The sequence below is a fragment of the Rousettus aegyptiacus genome, unplaced genomic scaffold (assembly GCF_014176215.1).
Source record: "Rousettus aegyptiacus isolate mRouAeg1 unplaced genomic scaffold, mRouAeg1.p scaffold_m13_p_3, whole genome shotgun sequence".
NCBI classification, from domain to species: domain Eukaryota; kingdom Metazoa; phylum Chordata; class Mammalia; order Chiroptera; family Pteropodidae; genus Rousettus; species Rousettus aegyptiacus.
The window spans coordinates 80737755-80758125 of record NW_023416306.1 but is presented as its reverse complement, the minus strand read 5'-3'; the positions used below and the strand labels follow the sequence as shown (position 1 = coordinate 80758125).

The 20371-nt window shown below is 33.9% G+C and overlaps 1 protein-coding gene across 13 annotated transcripts in view; it reads left to right on the top strand.

The window, feature by feature from the left end:
- Positions 1-20371, top strand: part of PEAK1 (pseudopodium enriched atypical kinase 1) — a 255006-nt gene that overhangs the window by 102061 nt on the left and 132574 nt on the right. The window lies entirely within an intron of this gene.

Genomic DNA, 20371 nt, shown 5'->3' with positions numbered 1-20371 from the left:
TTTTTTAAAAGTATAAGATATTTGAAACAGGTATGAAGACATAATGAGCCATACATAAAGTAGTTATAAAATGGTTTTATAAAATAGTAACATTTTACCTTATAAATCTGTATGTTATAAAATCAATGCAGTTAAGACCTCTGTGAGTCCCTCCTAATCTCATCCCTCTCCCTTTCTCAAAAGTAATCATTTTTATGTATTTTGTTTTTTTAAGATCTATGCATTTTTACAGTTTACTAAATATTTTATTTTTTAAGTATTTACTTTGTTTTAAAATTTTACAATAACATTATGAACATTACATGTATTTCAGCAACTTGCATGTTTCAAAACCTAGCATTATTTTTATAATTTAGAGGAATTTTAAATTATAGGAAAGAATATTTTAATTGAGAGCAATTTAATGTTAAAAATTAATTTATTATTAGTTGTAATTTTATCTTGGTTTTCTGTATTAGCATAGATATAGTTCTGACCTGAGGGTTAAAAACTTCAACCTTAAAATGTATCTTTAAACTTTATTATGGGGGGTGTTTTTAGAGGCTTACTAAATAGCCTCTGAAGAGCTATTTTTTGGTCTAGAAATTTTTTTTTTCCTTTGGTTTTCCCTAAAAAAAAATGGAGTCATTGTAGATTCTCTTTGCCAGATTATAGTGTATCTCCGATTTGGGATTTTATCTTCACATTTTTATATGACAGGTGATGTGCTAGCAAGAGTATAAAAGGAACTGAACTGATGGAGGTACAGAGAGCCACCCCAACTCCTAAATTCTCCATCCATGAAAGAGAAGACTGTCTGAGTCATAAATAGAATAGATGCTGAGTAAATTCCGCTGACAATCCTCTTCTGAGGAACAAGTAAAAAGCTGGCAAAAAAAAAAAAATGCAGGTGAAGAATCAAAAACAAAAAGAAACAAACAAAAAACACAAAAAAATGAAAGAAGATAGCTGGCAAGGTGGGGGACCATTTTCCTGGAATAAATGGTAGTTAGGACCAGAAAGATTGCATGGTGTGGTGTAATCATTAGAAAAAAAGAATAAAGAATTATCATTATGATGATGTACCTAAAAATCTAAGAAAATGACCTGAAAACCTGTTTGAAGTAATATTAAGTTACATCGTTGTTTGCCAACTACATATACTGAAATCAATAATTTTTCAGTATTCTAGCAATGCCTAGTTAGAAACTGTAAGAAACTTAATTTTATAGCAGAACATAAAGAGACTTGAATAAGTAGAGAGATTAAACATATTTCTGATTAAGAGGACTCAAAATTATATGGATTCTTTTCAAATCCATTAATTTAATGAAATTCTAGTCAAAAGTCTAACCAATGTTTCTGAGTTTTAGAGGTGGGATAGATAGAGAATTTAACAATATTTTTCTGAAATCGATTTAGAAGAATTAAGTCTAAGAAAAAAAAATTTGAAGGAATAGAGTTATGAAGTTGCATTTGCACTACCATGTATTAGAAGATTTTTATAAATCTACAATAATTAAAATATTATGACTTAGAATAAGCTATAGTCCTGAAAAAATACACATTAGTATATGACAGTGATGTCATTTCAGTTCATTGGGAGAAAAACTGATTTAACAAATGGTGCTAGAAAATAGGTTTAGAAATCGGAAGACTATAAAATTAGTTATACTTTACACCTAAACTAAGATTTCAGATGGTTAAGATGATGAAATATTCTTAGAATAGAATAGAAGAATTTGAAGAAATGCATAGATAAATAAATCACCAAATAGTGGAGAAAGCCTTTGCTATTTTAAACATTTAAGAAAAAACCTTCTGACACTTGTATAGTAAATAGAGGATAAATATGAGCAAAAAGAAGGAAAAGCCAAGAATTCCACCCAATCAGAGACCACCATTGATGGCGTGTTGGTTGTGTGTGGGAAGATTCTTTTAAATGTAACATGAAATGAAGAAACCACATATAAAAAGTGATTAATTTGGCTGTACAAAAATATAAATTGGTCAAGTACCGTTAACAGGAAAATAAGAGAAATGGCAACTGTGAACATACATATATGCCACATGATGAAAACTCAACATCTTTAATGCAAGAACTCTTGTAAGTCAATAAGAAAATGAATACCTGAATAGAATAATAGGTAGTCATGAATAGGCAGTTTGTCAAGGAAAATATAGAAACAACCAATAAACATGGGAAAACATTGTCAATATAAAATTGAAAATAGAAAAACAATGAGATACTTTTTTAAAAAGTTGAGATGCCTTTTAGAAACTATCAGATTACTGAAACTTTTAAAATCGAAAATGCTAGTGTGGAAGATAGTGCTTTGAAACAGCCATTATAATTAACTAATAAAATTTATATTTTCCTCAAACTTTTCTATTTAAATTTTTTAATAGAATAAAATAGAAAGTATTGTATAGTGGCCGTATATTGCTGCTTATGTTCAGGAAAAAAAATCAGCTCTTTTGGTAAAAAAGGATCCAGATACTCATTGTTGGTGAGGAAAATTGTAGTCTTGTATCATTAGGAATAAGATAAATTGATAGAGCCATTCTCTAGGACAGTTTAGAAAAATGTGTTAAAAGCATTCATCATCTATATATTTTCTGACCCAATGATTTTCCTTAAAATAAGGTATCCTAAAGAAATGGTCAGAACTCTGCAAGCAGACATATATTCAAGGATATTTGGTATATATAAGGAATGCCAGTGTATACCCGGATATTTAATGATCATGTAAATTTAGAAAGAGTCTAAATATTCCAAATAGAAAATTGATTGAATATGCTATAGTGTATCTCTATAATGGAATGCTGTGTAAAAATTAGGAATGTTTTACCTGATAATAGTAAATGACAAATGCAGAGGATAAATTTTAGATAACCCTGATCCTAGTTACTCATGCAATTATTTAGCCATTTCCTCATACATACTTAGTGATAACCCAGGCATTCTACCAGAATCTAGAAATAGAGCACTGAGCAGGGAAAAAACAAAATACGTCATTTTTTTTGCCTTCATAGAACTTATAGTCTGGTCAAGAGAGGCAGAACAATAAACAATTTGTCAGTTGCTTTGGAGACAAGTGCTTTGGAGAAAAATATAACAGGGTTAAAGTAGATAGGGTGTACCAAGGGAAGGGAGGGGGAAGATTGCTATTTTATATAAGGGGGGTCAGGGAAGTCTCTGAAAAAACACATTTAAATCAAGATCTGAAAAAAGCAAAGGAGTGAGAACAATGTTTACTTCTGAGGGAAGAGTATTTCTGGTGTAGAGAACTCCACATTAGGAGACTTCACACGGAGATGTGTCCATGTTCCAGTGAGGGTGTGGGTCAGTAGTGTTGATACAAACTAAGGGAGAACGTGTGTAGGAAATAAGGCAAGAGAAGTGAAGGTTGAGGGTAGAAACAGAGGATCATTACATTGGTCTTAGAGGATTTTGAGCACCTAATAGTTACTCTGAGATGAGACGCTATTGAAGGATTTTGAACAGAGAAATGAAATATGACTGACATTTTAAAAAGATCCTTTTGGCTGTTTCGTGTAGAATAGACTGGAGAGCAGCAGGAATGGGAGCATGGAGATAGTTAAGAGGCTATTGTAATAACCTTGTCAAGAGATGGTGGTAACTTGGACCAAGAGGTTTGATTCTGAATTCGTTGCACATACCCATAAACCCTTATTTGAGGAAAGAATTAAATATTTACATCAGTATATAAATAGTTACATTTTGTAGATTGCGGATGGTTTGTATTTTCTTTATACAGATCTGTTTTTCAAAAATTTACAGGTGACTTCTACTTTCACTGTTTTTTTCTCACCTGATTTCTAAATATATGCATTTAAAAAATTAAGAGTTATATTTCTTTGCTCTTAGTGTTAGGCATTCCTTTTTGTTTGATGATTCAGACGGTGTGCAAGCCCAGTTAACTGGCTGGTAAAATTGATTGAGAAAGGAAATTACACATTTCTTCAAGCTAGAGAGAACTATATTCAGCATTTTCCCTATCACCTTGTTCTCCTTTGTGATGTAAACTTTAGACACCTACTATTTTACAACTTTGATTAATTATGTGCTATAAGGATACATTTTTGCTTAGATGGTCTGCTGAGCTTACCTCATCACTAATCAGAATAACTCAGTGACAAAAGCTGTACAATATAAATCAACAGAATGGTCTCATCTAGGTCATCCTTGCTAATGAATGTGAGTTGAATTGCTGATTTCTTGAAGATCATTTGTATAAATCATTGAAATATACTGAATTATGTGTTTTTTCTCTTATGACTTATCAGTCTGATTTGATTTACTTGATTATACCAAATATCAGAGCACTTATAAACCAACTCACTCTAACCTCCGTGAAAGGTGTAGTGGTCCAGAGTGTGCTGATTAGCATAGGGGGTGAAAAGTGAGACTGGAATTCAGAATTAGCTATAGATAATCTAGATGACTAAGTTCTTAAAGTCAAGAAAGCTCTCATCATCTGGAATCATAACATGAATTTTGTATTAGTGAAAATAGTAACACTTGCTTGGATTGTCAGTGTTTAGTCCTGTAAAATTACCTGGAAAATGGAGATTGTGAGTTTTCATTCCCAAGAAATTTATCACCAGGTGATATTGAGGAGCGCACTGGCCAAGGTGAGATTTTATATTGCTTTAGTATTTGGCTTGAAATCATGCTTCACTAGTAAATTGCAAATTTGTAGTGGTACTTGTTTTATAAAAGCAAATTTACTTCAGTGCCTGTTGTCTGTACTTTAGTCCATTAATAAAAATAAGTTTGATTTTTTTTTTTTGTAGAGAAAGAAATATATTACATTATAGAGTCTGAGGAAATGTAATACTGAACCATTTTTATTGTCTAAAGAATTTTCTATACTTTCTGTACCTTTCTATACCTATTAAACAATTGTGTGATATAAAAATGTTTTGTTATATTTGACTTGTTTTTCTTTGTTTGTCTGATTGGAATGTAGATATTCAGTTCAGTTTTCCAGTGATTTAGAACCAGTGTTTATGTTGTTGTTTCCTGAATGTTTTGAGTGAAAATAATTTCTTTGCTTCAAAAATAATTGTCTTGCCTCTAATTTTTATGCTTTCTGAATTTCTTAATTACATTTCTATGAATTACATGTAGCACTGTAGGAATAAAATACACTGCTATCTCAGACCTGGGATGAATTCCAGTTCTGCTACTGAATGACTCTGTGAATGGCTCTCAGAGCCTCAGTTTCATCATTAATAAAACTACCTATCCTATAGATTGGTTGTGATATGCCTCTTGTATTATGCCTAGCATGTGGTAGGCAACCAGTAAATCTTACTTGTTCTTTTTATTTTTAAAATTTTGCTCGTGTATTGAGTAGAACCTTAGGTCATTTTGTTACACTATAAGATAATTTTTATACAAAGCACTTTTCCCCCCTTTGTCTGGAAAGGTATATATTGTTCTTTAAAATGTGCTGCAATTTTTAAAAATTAATCTTTAATTATTTAAATTATAGCTGGCATATGATATTTTATTAGTTTCGGGGGTATAACATTTATATAACTTAAAAAGTGATCACTCTGGTAAATCTTGTACCCACCTGACACCATACATATAGTTATTATAATATTATTAACTATATCCCTATGTTATTTTATATCCCTATAATTATTCGTAACTACCAATTTGTACTTCTTAATCCCTTCCCCTTTTTCACCCACTTTCCAATCCCTCTCTCACCTAGCAACCATAAAAATGTTCTCCGTGTCTATTAGTTTGCTTCCATTTGTTTATTTCGTTCATTAGGTTCCACAGGTAAATGAATTCATATGGCATTTGTCTTTCTCTGACTTATTCCATTCACCACAGTATCTTTTAGGTCCATCTATGTTGCAGATGGCAAGATTTCATCCTTTTCTAAGGCTGAGCAATATTTCATTGTATATATGTAGCACTTCTTTATCCACGCTACTATTAATGGATACCCAAGTTGCCTCCATATCTTGGCTATTGTAAATAAGGCTGCAATGAACATATGGCTGCACATGTCCCTTTGAGGTAGTGTTTTGGGTTTCTTTGACTAAACACCCAGAAGTGGGATAACGTGGTCCTTTTCTCTCGATATGGCCTTTGTTTTAAAGTCTGTTTTGTCTGGTGTAAATACTGCTAGCCCAGCTTCTTTGTATTTCCATTTTCATGAAACATCTTTTTCCATCTCTTTATTTTCAGTCTGTTTGTTTCTTTCAACCTGAAGAGAGTTTGTTGTAGGCAGCAATATGTAAGATTCTTGTTCTCTTATTGATTTAGCCAGCCTGTCTTGTGATTGGAGTATACCTTATTTACATTTAAAGTAATTTTTGATAGATATGTAGTTATTGTCTTTTAATTATTCATATTTTTTATCTTTTATCTTTTTTCTTCTTTTTAAAGAAATCTCTCCAACATTTCCAATAATACTGGCTTGGTGGTGAAGAACTCCTTTAGCATTTTCTTGTCTGGGGAGCTCTTTATTTGTCCTTTGATTCTAAATGATAGCTTTACTGGGTAAAATAATCTTGGTTGTGTATCTTGGCTTTTCATCACTTTGGATATTTGGCGCCAGTCCCTTCTGGCCTGCAAAGTTTCTGTTGAGAAATTGGCTGACAGTCTTATGAGATCTCCCTTGTAGGTAACTAACAGCCTTTCTCTAGCTGCTTTTATGATCCTCTCTTTGTCTTTAACCTCGGCATTTTAATTATGTTGTGTCTTGGTGTGGGCCTTTTTAAGTTCAACTTGTTTGGGACTCACGCTTCCTGGGTGTGTATGTCTGTTTTCTTCATCAGGTTAGGGAAGTTGTCTGTCATTATTTTTTCAACTAAGTTTTCAATTCCTTGCTCTCTCTTCTTCTTCTGGTATCCCTATGATGTAAATATCAATATGCTTGATGTTGCCCAGAGGCTCCTTTAAACTATCCTCATAATTTTGGATTCTTTTTTCTTTTTGCTGTTTCGATTGGGTATTTTTCTGCTACCATTTCTTCCAAATTGCTGATTTGATCTTCTGCTTCATCTCATCTTCTGTTGATTCCTCTTAAGGTATTCTCATTTCAGTTTTGCAGTCTTCATTTTTGACTTCTTTTTTTTATGTTTCTTATCTCCATTTTTATGTTTTTTTATCTCTTTGTTAAGTTTCTCTTTGAGTTCATCTACCTTTCCCTGAGTTCTTTGAGCATCCTTAAAACCTGTTTTTTGAACTCTGCATCTGGTAGATTGCTTGTCTCTATTTTGTTTAGTTCTTTTTCTGGAACTTTGTTCTGTTTTTTCATTTGAGACATATTTCTTTGTCTCCTCATTTTGGTTGCTTTCCGTGTTCATTTCTATGTATTAGATAAGACTGCTAAGTATTCCAGTCATGGTCGAGTGGCCTTATGCAGTAGGTATCCTGTGGAGCCCAGTGGCACAGTCTGGTTGGTCACCTCAGTCGAGTTCTCCAGATGTGTCTGTTTTATGGGTTGCATGTGTCTTCTTGTTGTAGTTGAGCCTTGATTGCTGTTTGCATGTCAGTGAGAGGGATTGACCCTTGGGCTGATTGTTTGTGAGGACTAGCTGGTCACTACAATGAAGAAGCTGTTGTACAGAGGTTGACTCTCTGGAGCCTTTTCAGTCTCGCCTTTGGGTGTGTCATCCTCATATGTGGCCATGAGTGGTGCTTCAGCTCAGACCAAAACCGACCACCATGGAAAACAAGTTCAGCCGTAGCATATGAACTGCCTTGGTCCACCTGGCATGAGCTACCAAGCAATGCTCAGATGGCTGACACCCACGCTGGGCTTGGAAGTGCCCTGAGAGGCCAAGCCGCACACTGAGACCGGCTGCCACTAGTGCTGGGCTTGGGGCTGCTCAGCAAGGATTGGGGGCATGCTGAGGCTAGACGCTGCTTGTTTAATTTTGGGGAACCTTTGAGAGATTTTAGGAAAGTCCTCAGCATGAGCCAAGATAAGCCATCATCCTGGAGGCAGCTTAGGTGGGTCTACAAGTTGGGAGGGGCAGGGTCTCGGAATCACCAGGGTGAGTTGACTACTGTTAGCTATGTTGATGGAGGCTCAGATATTTTGCCCAACTGGGGAATGACTCATCAAAGGAATAATGCCCTCTGCCAGCACTTCTGTCTGGGAGAAAGCTGCTCCTCCAGTACTCACCCTGAAGCCATACAACTTAGTTTCCCCTGTCATATCCCTGGTGCCCTTGAGCTATTGCTGGAGCTCAGAGTGAGTTCGTCACAAAGTAAGTTCATGCGTGGGCCTCTCAAGAGGAAAGTCTGTGACTTTCTTAGCCCTCTGTCTCACTCAGCCACAATATCTGCTGGTTTTCACAGCCAGATTTGTGGGGACTTCTCTTTCAGGCACTGGAATTCTGGGCTGGGGAGTGTAGTGCAGGGCTAGGACCTATTGGTCCTCTGGGGAGACCTCCACAGCCAAGATATTTCTCCCGATTCTCAAGTACTACATGCAAGTGTGGGATCAGCACATCCTGCGTGTTCACCAGTCCTGAGGTGGCCTCTTCTCTGTGTCCAGATGTAGGACTTCTGTTCAGCCAGACTTCAGGAGTTTTCCAATGATGGCTGTTCTGCAGTTGTTTTCATTTGGTTGTGAGAGAAGCCAGGCACAGTATGTGCCCACTCTGCCCTCTTGCCTGGAAGCCCTCTTGAGAACACTTTTTTTGTATCAAAATCTTTGGTTATTTTCTTATTTCTAAAACATTGGTTATCTATTTTTGGTCTTTTCAAAATATAATTTGTCCAATGATGTTATTAATTACCATGGAGAAGAAAGAACCCCATCAGAAGTGTTTGCATTTTCTTTGCATATTCTGAAGGCTTATTTTAAATGTTAGTCAAATGTCATTATTATGATAAATATTCTTGGAGGTAGTTTGTTGTTAAAGATGTTCACAGAGGCAAAAAGTAGTGTGCCCTATTGGGATTATTTTGCTTTACTAAACTTAATTTCTGAAGATTTTCAAAATATAGTGCATGAAATAGCTTTTCTTCTATCTTCCTGTAGCATGAGCTCATTTGTCACTGACAATTTTTTTTAGACATTGCACATGTCAAGCTGCTTCCTAAACAGAATAGTAACAAGAATATGGACCATGATTGATTCTTTGTTTTGACGTAAATGAAGTACTATCAAGTTTCAGAACCATCTTAACATCTTAGGCAGAAGTCCTTACACCATTACTCAAACATTAGATCTAGGAGCCAAGAGTGATTTTTTTTCCTCCTAGGTTGCCAGTCAGGAAATTTCTATGATGAGGTAGATATTCCCTGAATTCAGAGAATGCTGTCATCAGTTAGAAAGTACAGATTGATAGAGAGAGGGAGTCTTAGAACAGAACTTTCTAGACTTACGTTTCATTTATGTCAGGATAAAACATAGATTAATTTTTGTTCCAATGAAATGGATATAACTTTGTTTTGAAATGGTTCTGGCATTTTGTTTCCATTAGAGATATTTTGCGTCTTTTAATATTATTATTATTTCTCTTCATTTAAAATTTCTGCATTTATTCATCCTTTTGAAAGATTATCAAGACCCAGAGTATCATGGTTTTTGATCAAGAGAGTAGTTGAAAGTTATTGATGTAGTTTGTTATTGATGTTTTAGACTATCCCTTTATTAAAGTTAATAGGCTGCTAATGATGTAGTTCATTATGTCATTCTCTGAAATCCAACAATGAATCTGGATAGGGGTGTTGGGGTAGGGAACCAGAAGAAGATGTTAAGTATTCAAGACAGGTGGCTGAAATGGCTTAGCAAACGGGGAGATTTTATCTCCTATAATCTATGAATAATATTTTGAATAATTTTCTCTTGTAATTTAGGACATTTAATACATACATTTAAACTATATAGGATTAGATTTTTAACCAGTAGAAGTTAGATTTAGTATATGGTTTTAGTATATTTTTTAAAATTATAATTTCTGTAAATCTTGTTATATTCATACTATTACCTTATATTTGTGGCTCTTTTTTAAAAATCTTAATCCATTCTTCAAAGCAAATTTAACTCCAAATAACAACAAAATTTGTTGATTATAGTTCAGGGTGGACTAAATTTATATCAAAGAATCTTAGTCCCTGATAGGGAGGGAGAAACATAAAAAAAAGAAGTGTGTAGTACACAGTTAGATTTTCAGATCCCAATTAGAAAAATCATCTTTCAATTTATAATCTGAGAGAGTTTGATCTACATATTGTTGAAGGAAAGTAAATTCAAAGACCTTACAACATCTTTTAAAAAGCATTTCCAAAATAGAAAGCTAGCTTTTCCTCTTGGGAACTTTGATTTGCTCAAAAAAATATAGGTTTTATAAGGAGATTTACTGCTTCTGCCTCTTCTGTAGCCCTATGATTGCTCATTTTTTCTCTCTTTATAAAAGTGCTTGACTCTCAGCTTCACCTCCTTGTCTCACTAGGAAAGGGTTTTCAGAATGCACTCCAGCTAGGTTTTGTTTTTCCTCACATTATGTTCAGATTTCATTCTTCATAGTATCACATTGGATTTAGTAACTGAATTCAATTTGCTACATCATTACTCTCTACTGTACTGCCTTACAACCAACTATATTTTAGGATTTTTCTATATGGATTATGGTCACAATTTTGGAAATTAATTTTAGTCAGTATGAAAAATATACAGTGGATCAATTTAATAATGCACATAGGAAAAATTATTAAACTTATATACTGTAACCAGGTACTGGGAGTACAGATATAAGATATAACTCCTTCCCTTGAGGAGCTCATTGTCTGCCTCTAAAGTGTCACAAAGAAGTGAGACACAACTAACTGATCTAAATAAGGCCATTTAACTCCTGTATATGAAAAATAATGAGCAGCCGAGGCAAAGCACAAATTGTTGTGTGTTGCTATTCTTTTATTTTGTCTAGAAAATTTTGGAAAATAAAATTCTAGTATATATTGGACTCGTTCCTCTCTAGAGTTTTGCAATGATTATTAAATGTTTTGATAAAAATTTCCCAAGGGCCTGTGTTCAGGCATAATGCTCAACACTAGGGATATAAAATATATGAGATAAATGCATGTTCCATTGAAGAGGACAGTGAGATAAATACATGTTCCATTGAAGAGGACAATTATTTTACAAATAATTACAATATGGTAGCAGTAGACATTTATTACCAAATTTTGTATCAGATGATTTCTTGGTTTCAATGACACTAGGGAATAAAGAGAGCTTAGGGTCAGGAGATCAAAAATCCTGGATGACTGAGGAAGGCAGCAATTCCTCCTTAGGAGAATCTTTCAAAAGCTCTTATTTTTCCATCGTGTATCAGCAATTTCAATGATGATTGCCAAGAAAAAAATAAAAATATATCATAAAGCACAAGAATATTTTTGTTACAAAGAGACATTTTGTTTATCATAATGAAACCTAATGTATTAGCTCTGCCTGTTAGCTGACCCTTTAGAGATATTTTCTATTGGGAGCAACTTCCCATTATTGAATTATATTATTTATTTAAAAATTTTAAGTTACAGTTGAAGCCCAATATTATATTAGTTTCAGGTATACAGCATAGTGGTTAGACATTTGTATTACTTACTAAGTGATCCCCTCATATGTCTGGTACCCCACCTCACACCACTATTTATTACAATATTATTGACTGGATTCCCTATGCTGTACTTTACTTCCACCCATCCCCCCCCCCCCACCTACCCTCCCATCTGGCAGCTATCAGTTTGTTCTCTGTACCTATGAGTGTTTCTGTTTTGTTTGTTAATCTGTTTTCTTTTTCAGATTCCCCATATAGGTAACATTATATGGTATTTGTCTTTCTCTGTCTGATTTACTTTACTTAGCATAATATTCTCTAGGTCCATCAATGTTTTTGCAAATGGAAAAATTTTATTTTTTATGGCCAAGTAATATTCCATTGTATATATTTACATAGCTTCCCCCCCCCCCCCCAGTTGGCCGTTAATGGATGCTTAGGTTACTTCATTATCTTGGCTATTGTAAATAATGATGTAATGTACATAGGGATGCATATATCATTTTCAATTCGTGTTTTAAATTTCTTTGGATAAATACCCAGAAATGGGATATCTGGGTCGTAAGGTAGTTCTGTTATAATCTTTTGAGGAACATCTAGATTGTTTTCTATTGTGACTGCACCAATTTATAGTCTCACCAACATTACGTGAGGCTTCCCTTTTCTGCATGTTCTCGCCAACACGCGTTTGTTGGTTTATTGGTGGTAGCCATTCTGACAGGTGTAAGACAGTATCTCATTGTGATTTTAATTTGCATTCCTCTGATGATTAGTGACATTGAGCATCTTTTCATATGTCTATTGATCATCTTTTTGTCTTCTTTGGAGAAATGTTTATTCGAGTCGTCTGCCCATTTTTTAATCAGATCGTTAGTTTTTTTGGTGTTAAGTTGTATGAGTTCCTTATATATGTTGGATATTAATCCCTTATCAGATGTGTCAGTGAAAAATATCTTCTTCCATTCAGTAGGTCATCTTTTGTTTTGTTGATGGTTTCTTTTGCTGTGCAAAAACTTATTAGTTTGATGTAGTCCCACTTGTTTATTTTTTCTTTTGTTTCCCTTGTCCAAGAAGATATATCCAAAAAAATATTACTAAGAGAAATGTCAAAGAGTTAATTGTTCATGTTTTCTTCTAGGAGTTTTATGGTTTCAGGTCTTATACTTAAGTCTTTAATCCGTTTTGAGGTTTTTGTTTTTGTTTTTGTTTTTGTGTATGGTGCAAGGAGGTGGTTTAGTGTTATTTTTTTTTTGCATGTATCTGTCCAGTTTTCCCAACATCATTTATTGAAGGACTGTCTTTAAACCCAGTGTATATTTTTTCCTTTTTTACCATATAGGTGTGGATTTATTTTTGGGCTCTCTATTCTGTTCCATTGAAATGTGTGTCTGTTTTTATGCACGTACCATACTGTTTTGATTACTGTAGCCTTGTAATATGGTTTGATATCAGTCAGTGTGATACCTCGAACTTTGTTGTTCTTTTGCAAGATTGATGTGGCTATTCGTGGACATTTGTAGTTCTACATAAATTTTAGGATTATTTATTCTGGTTTTGTCAAAATTGCCATTGGTATTTTGATAGGGATTGCATGAATTTTTACATTGCTTTGGGTAGTATGGATATTTTAATGATGTTAATTCTTCCTATTTATGATCACTGTATATGCTTCCATTTTTATCTCCACTCTCTTTCTTCAGTGTCATAATTTTCTGAGGACAAATCTTTTACCTCTTTGGCTAAATTTATTTCTGGATATTTTTTGATGCAATTGTAAATGAGATTGTTTTCTTCATTTCTCTTTTGATAGATTGCTATTACTATATAAAATGCAACCAGTTTCTGAATATTAATTTTGTATTCTGCTCTACTGAATTCATTTATCAGTTTTTATAGATTTTTGGTGGACTCTAGGGTTCTGTGTTATATATTGTCATCTCTAGTAATGACAATTTTATTTCTTCCTCTCAATTTGAAAGCGTTTTATTTATTTTTTCTTGTCTGATTGCTATGACTAGGACTTCCAGTACTATGTTGAATAAAAGTAGTGGTAATGGACATCCTTATCTTGTTCCCTGTCTTAAGTAAAACACTTTAGCTTTTCACCATTGAGTATGATATTAGCTATGGTTTTGTCATATATAGCCTTCATTATGTCATTGAGGTATGTTCCTTCTATCCCCACTTTGCTGAGAGTTTTGAATAAATGGATGCTGAATTTTGTCAAATGGCTTTTCTACACCTATTTATATAATCAACAATGTTTATCCTTTTAGTTAGTGTGGTATATCCCGTAAAATTGATTTGCGAATACTGAACCAACCTTGCATCCCAGAATAAATCCCACTTGATCATGGTAAATGATCTTTTTAAAGTATTGCTGAATTGAGTTTACTGATATTTTGTTGAGGATTTTTGCATCTCTGTTCATCAGGGATATCGGTCTATAATTTTTTTTTGTAATGTCTTTGTCTGGTTTTGGAATCAGTAATATTGGCCTTATAAAATGTGCTTGGGGGCCTTCCCTCTTCTTAAATTTTTCGGAGTAGTTTGAACATAGGTGTTAATTATTTTTTGCATATTTAGTGGAATTTACCTATGAAGCCATCTGGTCAGGGCTTTTGTTTGAGTTTTTTGATTATCGATTCAATTTTGATACTGTTTATTGGTCTATTCAGATTTCCTCTTCTTGACTTAGTCTTGGAAGAGTGTATGTTTTTAGGAATTTATCTGGAAGTTTGTCCCAGGCTGTCCAGCTAGTTGGCATACAGTTAACTCACTATTTTTATTAATCCATTGTATTTCTGTGGTGTCAGTTTACAAGTCTTTTCTTTACGATGAGTCTGGTTAAATGTTTATCAATTAAGTTTTCAAAGAACCAACTCTTATTTTCTTTAATCTTTTGTATTGTTTTTGTAGACTGTTTTATTTACTTCATCTCTGATCTTTATTATTTCCTTTCTTCTACTCACTTTGGACATTGTTGTTTTTTTTCTAATTTGTTTAGGTGTAAGGTTAAATTATTTGAGATTTTTCTTGTTTCTTGAGGTAGTCCTGTATATTGCTACAAGTTTGCCTTTTTGAACTGTTTTCACTGTGTCACATAGACTTTGGGTCATGTTTTCATTTGCATTTGTCTCCAAGTATCTTTTGTTTTTTTCTTATTGATTTAATTGATAACCCATTTATTGTTTACCACCATGTTATTTAGCCTCCATGTGTTGGTGTGTTTTTTACTTTTCTTCTTGTAACTTATTTCTAATTTCATTCCATTGTTGTTGGAGAACATGCTTGATGTGATTTCAGTCTTTTTAATTTGTGTTGTGGCCAAACGTGGTCTGTCTTGGAAAGTGTTCCATGTATGCATGAAAAGAATGTATATTCTACTTCTTTGGAAAGAAATGCTAAAAAAAAAAAAATATCGGTTAAATCCGTCTGCTCTGATGTGTCATTTAAAGCCACTGTTTCCTTATTGATTTTATGTCTGGTTGATTTATCCATTGATGTCAATAGGTCAGGTCCCTTACAATTACTGTATTACTGTCAATCACTCCCTTTATGTCTATCAGTATTTACTTTATAGGTACTCCTATGTTGGGTGCATAAATGTTTACAAAGGTTATATCTACTTGTTGGATTGAACCATTTATCATTATGAATTGCCCTTCTTTGTCCGTTGTTAAAGTCTTTGTTCTAAGGTCTATTTTGTCTGATACAAGTATTGCTACACCAGTTTTTTTGTTTGATTCCATTTGCATGAAATATCTTTACTTATTCCATTACTTTCAGTCTGTATGTATCTTTCGATCTGAAGTGATTCTTTTACAGGCAGCTTATGTAAAGCTCTTGGTTTCTAATTAATTCAGCCATCCCGTGAATTTTCATTGGAGCATTTAGTGCATTTACATTCATAGTAATTATTGATATGTATGTATATTGCCATTTTATCATTCATATCTTTTATCTTTTTTTCTCCCTGAATTTCCTTTAGTATTTCTTGCAATACTGGTTTGGTGGTGAGAACTACTTCAGTTTTTCCTTTTCTGAAAAGCTCTTTTTTATCCTTTGATCCTAATGATAGCCTTGCTGGGTAGAGTAGTCTTGGTTTTAGGACCTTGTTTTTCATCACTTTGAATATTTTGTGCCAATCCCTTTGGATCTACAAAGTTTCTGTTAAGAATCATTTGACACTCTTATGGTAACTCCCTTTTAAGCAATTAACTGCTTTACTCTTGTTGTTTTTAATTAAGATTCTTTGTCTTTAACCTTTGGCATTTTAATTATGATGTGCCTTGGTGTTGGCCTTTTTGGGTTCATCTTGTTTGGGACTCTACAGTTCTTTTATGTCAATTTTCTACACCAGTTAAGGGCAGTTTTTTGTCATTATTTCTTAAATAAGTTTTCAGTTCCTTGCTCTCTCTTTTCATTCTGTATATGGATATGCCCCTGTATATGGATATTATTACACTTGATGTTGTCCCAGAAGCCCATTAAACTATCCTCATTTTTTAAAAAATTTGTTTTACTTTTTGTTGTTCTGATTGAGTGTTTTCCATTACTTTGTCTTGCAAATTGATGATTCAGTCCTCTTCTTCATCTAATCTGTTATTGATTCTATCTAATGTATTCTTCATTTTAGTTATTGTATTCTTTATTTCTGATTGGTTCTTTTTAATGTTTTTTTTTTTTTTTAATCTCTCTCTTTATGTTCCTATCTCTTTGTTCCTGTCTTTTGTTGGAATCATCTCTTCTTCCTCTGAGTTCATTGAGCATCCTTATAACCCGTGTTTCAAACTCTGTGTCTGGTAGATAGTCTTGTGTACTTTTCCTTTTCTGGAGTTTTCTCCTGTTGTTTCATTTGAGGGATGTTTCTTTGTCTCCTCATTTTGGTTGCTCCCATGTGTTTCTAGGTATTAGGTAGATCTGCTACATTTCCCAGTCTTTGCCAGGAGGCCTCATGTAGTACGTATCCTGTGGGGCCCAGTGTTGCAGTCTCCTTGTCACCTGATCCAGGATCTTCAGGGGTATCTCTTGTGTGGGCTGTATATGCTCTCCTGTTATAGTTGAGCCTTGATTGCTTTTGGCGTTTCAGCAGATGGAATTTACCTGCAAGCTTACTGCTGTCAGCATTGGCCACAACCACAGTGCATGAACTATTGTGTAGTAGCAGAGTTCACCACAATGAGGCTCTGGTGCCTGACAAGACCACCTTTTGAGTGGCCCTTGTGGAATTAATTGTATGGTGCTCTGTTCTGGTCGGAAACAGATTACTGGGTGTATTGGTACTGGGGCCTCTTTTAGAGGGGCTCTGGTTCAGGCTCAGGTTAGCCACAGCCTGTGCCTGGTTTTGGCCACTATGTAGGAGCTACAAAGTGATCCGTGGTTGGTAGCTACGAGTCTTATGCCCAGAGGAATTTAAGAGTGGCCACATTGTAAACCAAGGTGTACTGCCGTCACTTAATGTAATTTATTTTAAACAAGAGTTCAATTCCTATGGCATTTCAGTATTGTAATAAAATGACATTGAATGAAACATTGAAAATGACATTAATGTTAGTCCAGAATCTTCTGTATAGTAAATAAATTGAGATTCTTTTGAATAAAATCCTCAAACATGTCAGCCTTGATGGAGATTCAGTGGATTTTTATTTTACCCATTTATTATAAGAGTGTGTTGTACTCAGAAATAGCCAGGTGAAAGAGGTACATAATACAAGTTATGGAGATAACAAATTCATAACTTTTCCATGCTTTCTCTGAGCACTCTTCCAGCTCCTTGTATGTCCACCAACCTATAAATTTTGCAGCTTCCCCATTTTTTAAATGAAGAAAATGAACAGAGAAAGAATAAAAGTCCATCCATAGTGGTACTGCCAAAAATGCCAACCCGTTTGCTCCGCTCTAAGTGGGTGCATCTGTAAATTTGGTATTGGAGAGTCTGTAACATTGGGACAAATAGCCGTATGGGCTATTTGAGAGGGCTCGATGTACAACATTAGAAAACAGAGGTCTGTCTGTAGAAGATATACATCTGGTATTTTTATGTCATTTCGTGGCGAGTTGAAATGGTTAGTTTTATTTATTCTTATTTCTTCACACCTCTTAAATAGCATAAAACACTTTAAAGTACCTTTTATATCTATGCTTTATGTTTGTTTATTAGCTGAAGTGCATTTTTCCATTAGTACCAGAGCTACTTCTAGAATTCTGTGTGATTCCAACAAAGATTCCTGTCCGACAGTTACAACCAGTTTTGGTTCCCTTTACATAATTTCTTTTATTTAAGAACTTTCAATATTTATTAACTCTTTGGTTACTTCAGAGAATAGTTTTAATATTAAGTATACATTTGTTTTCTTTGTTTGGGATTTTCTCCCTATATTCCTTTTGAAATTAAAGGTGTCTTGTGCAATGAATCTACTCAAAAGATTCAGAGCCTTGGTTTTGTAAATGTTATGCAGGTATGCATTTGTGTTTGTTTTTAACTATATTTGGGGCAAATTATTGCTCACCTTCTGTGTGCTAGAATTTCACCCATTATAGACCAAGAATAATTTCTCACCTGTTCTGTAAGAATAGTTTCAAAGGGAAGTCTAATTTATTTTGAATGATAAAGTGTTGTTGTAAGTCATTGGATCAGTGTAGCTATTGAATTTCAAAGCTGTATCATATTGATTCTGATTACTTTAGCAGTAGGAGGCAGTCTTTTCCAGAACCTATTAGGTTATTAGTTTTTTTGATTCTAGTGCAAGGTTTGGCAAAGCTTTACTTTTTAATTAAACTTTATAATTTTGCCATCATCGGAGAGTTTATAAAATATTGACTGCATTGTTAAGAGGTACCAAATCTGATTGGTAATAGCTGCCTAGGTTGTCTTTTGACAATTAGAGGGCTTCTTGGGGACATTTGGAAAAGAGTGAGCAATTTATTAATGTCTTACATGATCACAAGTTGGGAATGGAGGGAGTGAGATTTATGTTACTTATGCAATATGTTTCCTAAATTCATAAAGGGATTTTAGAGTAGGTATTTAGTTCTACTTGTTAACCAAAATATCCTTTTCAAAAAATGATTCTTTCTTTGTTCAGATACCTCCAGTGAGGAGCTCACTGCCTCTCTGAGACCACATTCTACTGTTAAATGGCTCTGTTAGACAGTTTCCCCCATAGTATCATATTTCTTCCCATCCAGTTATTACCGCTCTGTACTGAATTTGTATGAAAACCTAATATTAGGAGTTTCTGACAAGAGTAAATTTGAAATTTGGGGGATATCTTTTATAACTATCATTTTTGCTCATTTAAAAAAACTTTATTTCAAAATAGTTAAATATTCATAAGAATTTGCCAAAATAGTACAGAGTTCCTGTGTACTATTTTCCAGTTTTCCCCAAAGATAACATTTTACAAAACCATGTAAGTAGTAAAACCAGGAAATTGATATTAGTATAGTACACAAACTTTTTTCACCAATTTTATATGTATTTCTGTGTTTGTGGGGTGTGTGTATATTTCTTTGAAATTCCATCATGTGTAAATTTGTCTGTCTGCCACCATAGTTAAGATATAGAACTATTCCATACCCACAAAGAGTTCCTTCATACTTCCCCTTTATAGTCACACCCAATTCCGTTCCATGGTCCCTAATCCCTTGGCTTGGCAACCACTAATCTGCTGCCTATCTCTGAAATTTTGCCATTTTGAGAATGTTATATAAATAGAATCACATAGTACATAGTCTTTGAGATTGGCTTTTTTTGACCCAGACTAATTCCCTTGAGATCCATTAAAGCTGTCACATGTGTTAGTAATTATCCTGTTTTTGAAAATTATTGTATTCTCTCCTCAAGGTCACAAAAAATATTTGTCTAACCATATGAACAACATTTAAAATATTATAAAAGTGACTAAAGTTATAGAGCTGTAAAATTCAAATTCAGTTGTTGCACAATACATATGAAGTCTCAGCTTTTACCACTTTTTACTGAACCGTTAAGGCTACTTGGGAATGCAAGACTGAATATCAGGAGACCTCATTCTTATGTTTCTAATCAACCCTGAAACCACATGCTACATGCTTGTCATTCAACCCCTTTGTAACCACTTCCTCTGTGGCCAAGGGCTATCTCCCACCTCATGAGGTGATTATGTGGATTCACTGAGACATATAAATCAAAATACAAATTTTTTTCTAAATTATGTCAAACAAAAAGATATATATAAGGTACAATTGTTAACTATGGTTGTGTCTTGTGCAATGAGATTGACAATAGGTTTTTTTTAAAAGAAAACTTATTTTTTAACTTTTTTATAATGAATGTATTTTACCTTATTTTTCTACTTGTAAAAATAATGCATACTTACTGAAAATTGAAACATGACAACTACATACACTAGAAAGTAAATTCCTACTGAAACCTCCTTCCCAAAGTTAACTGCTGTGAACTGTTTGTTTTTCTATGCCTAGTGTAAGCTTTGGTTATTATTGTAACAAATGTGCTGTGCATATTTGATTTTTTTTTTTGTATCTTGTTTTTTTACTAAAGTATCTTTAACTTTTACCAAGGTCTCTGTATACACGTATAGTTTTTTCACTGTGTACATTCATTCATTTATTTGGTTACTCTTGAGTGAATACCTGCTATGTTCAAGGCACCTTTGGTAATAGCTTACAGGTCAGAAATAGCTATTTATGTATACTTTTTTCGATGGATTAAATAGGGTGTGGAGACAGAGAACATTTGGGTGATAGAAACTGATACAGGTGTTGATTTATCTGTCCTGTGACCTCTTCCTTCACTTTATTATGCCATTACATTTAC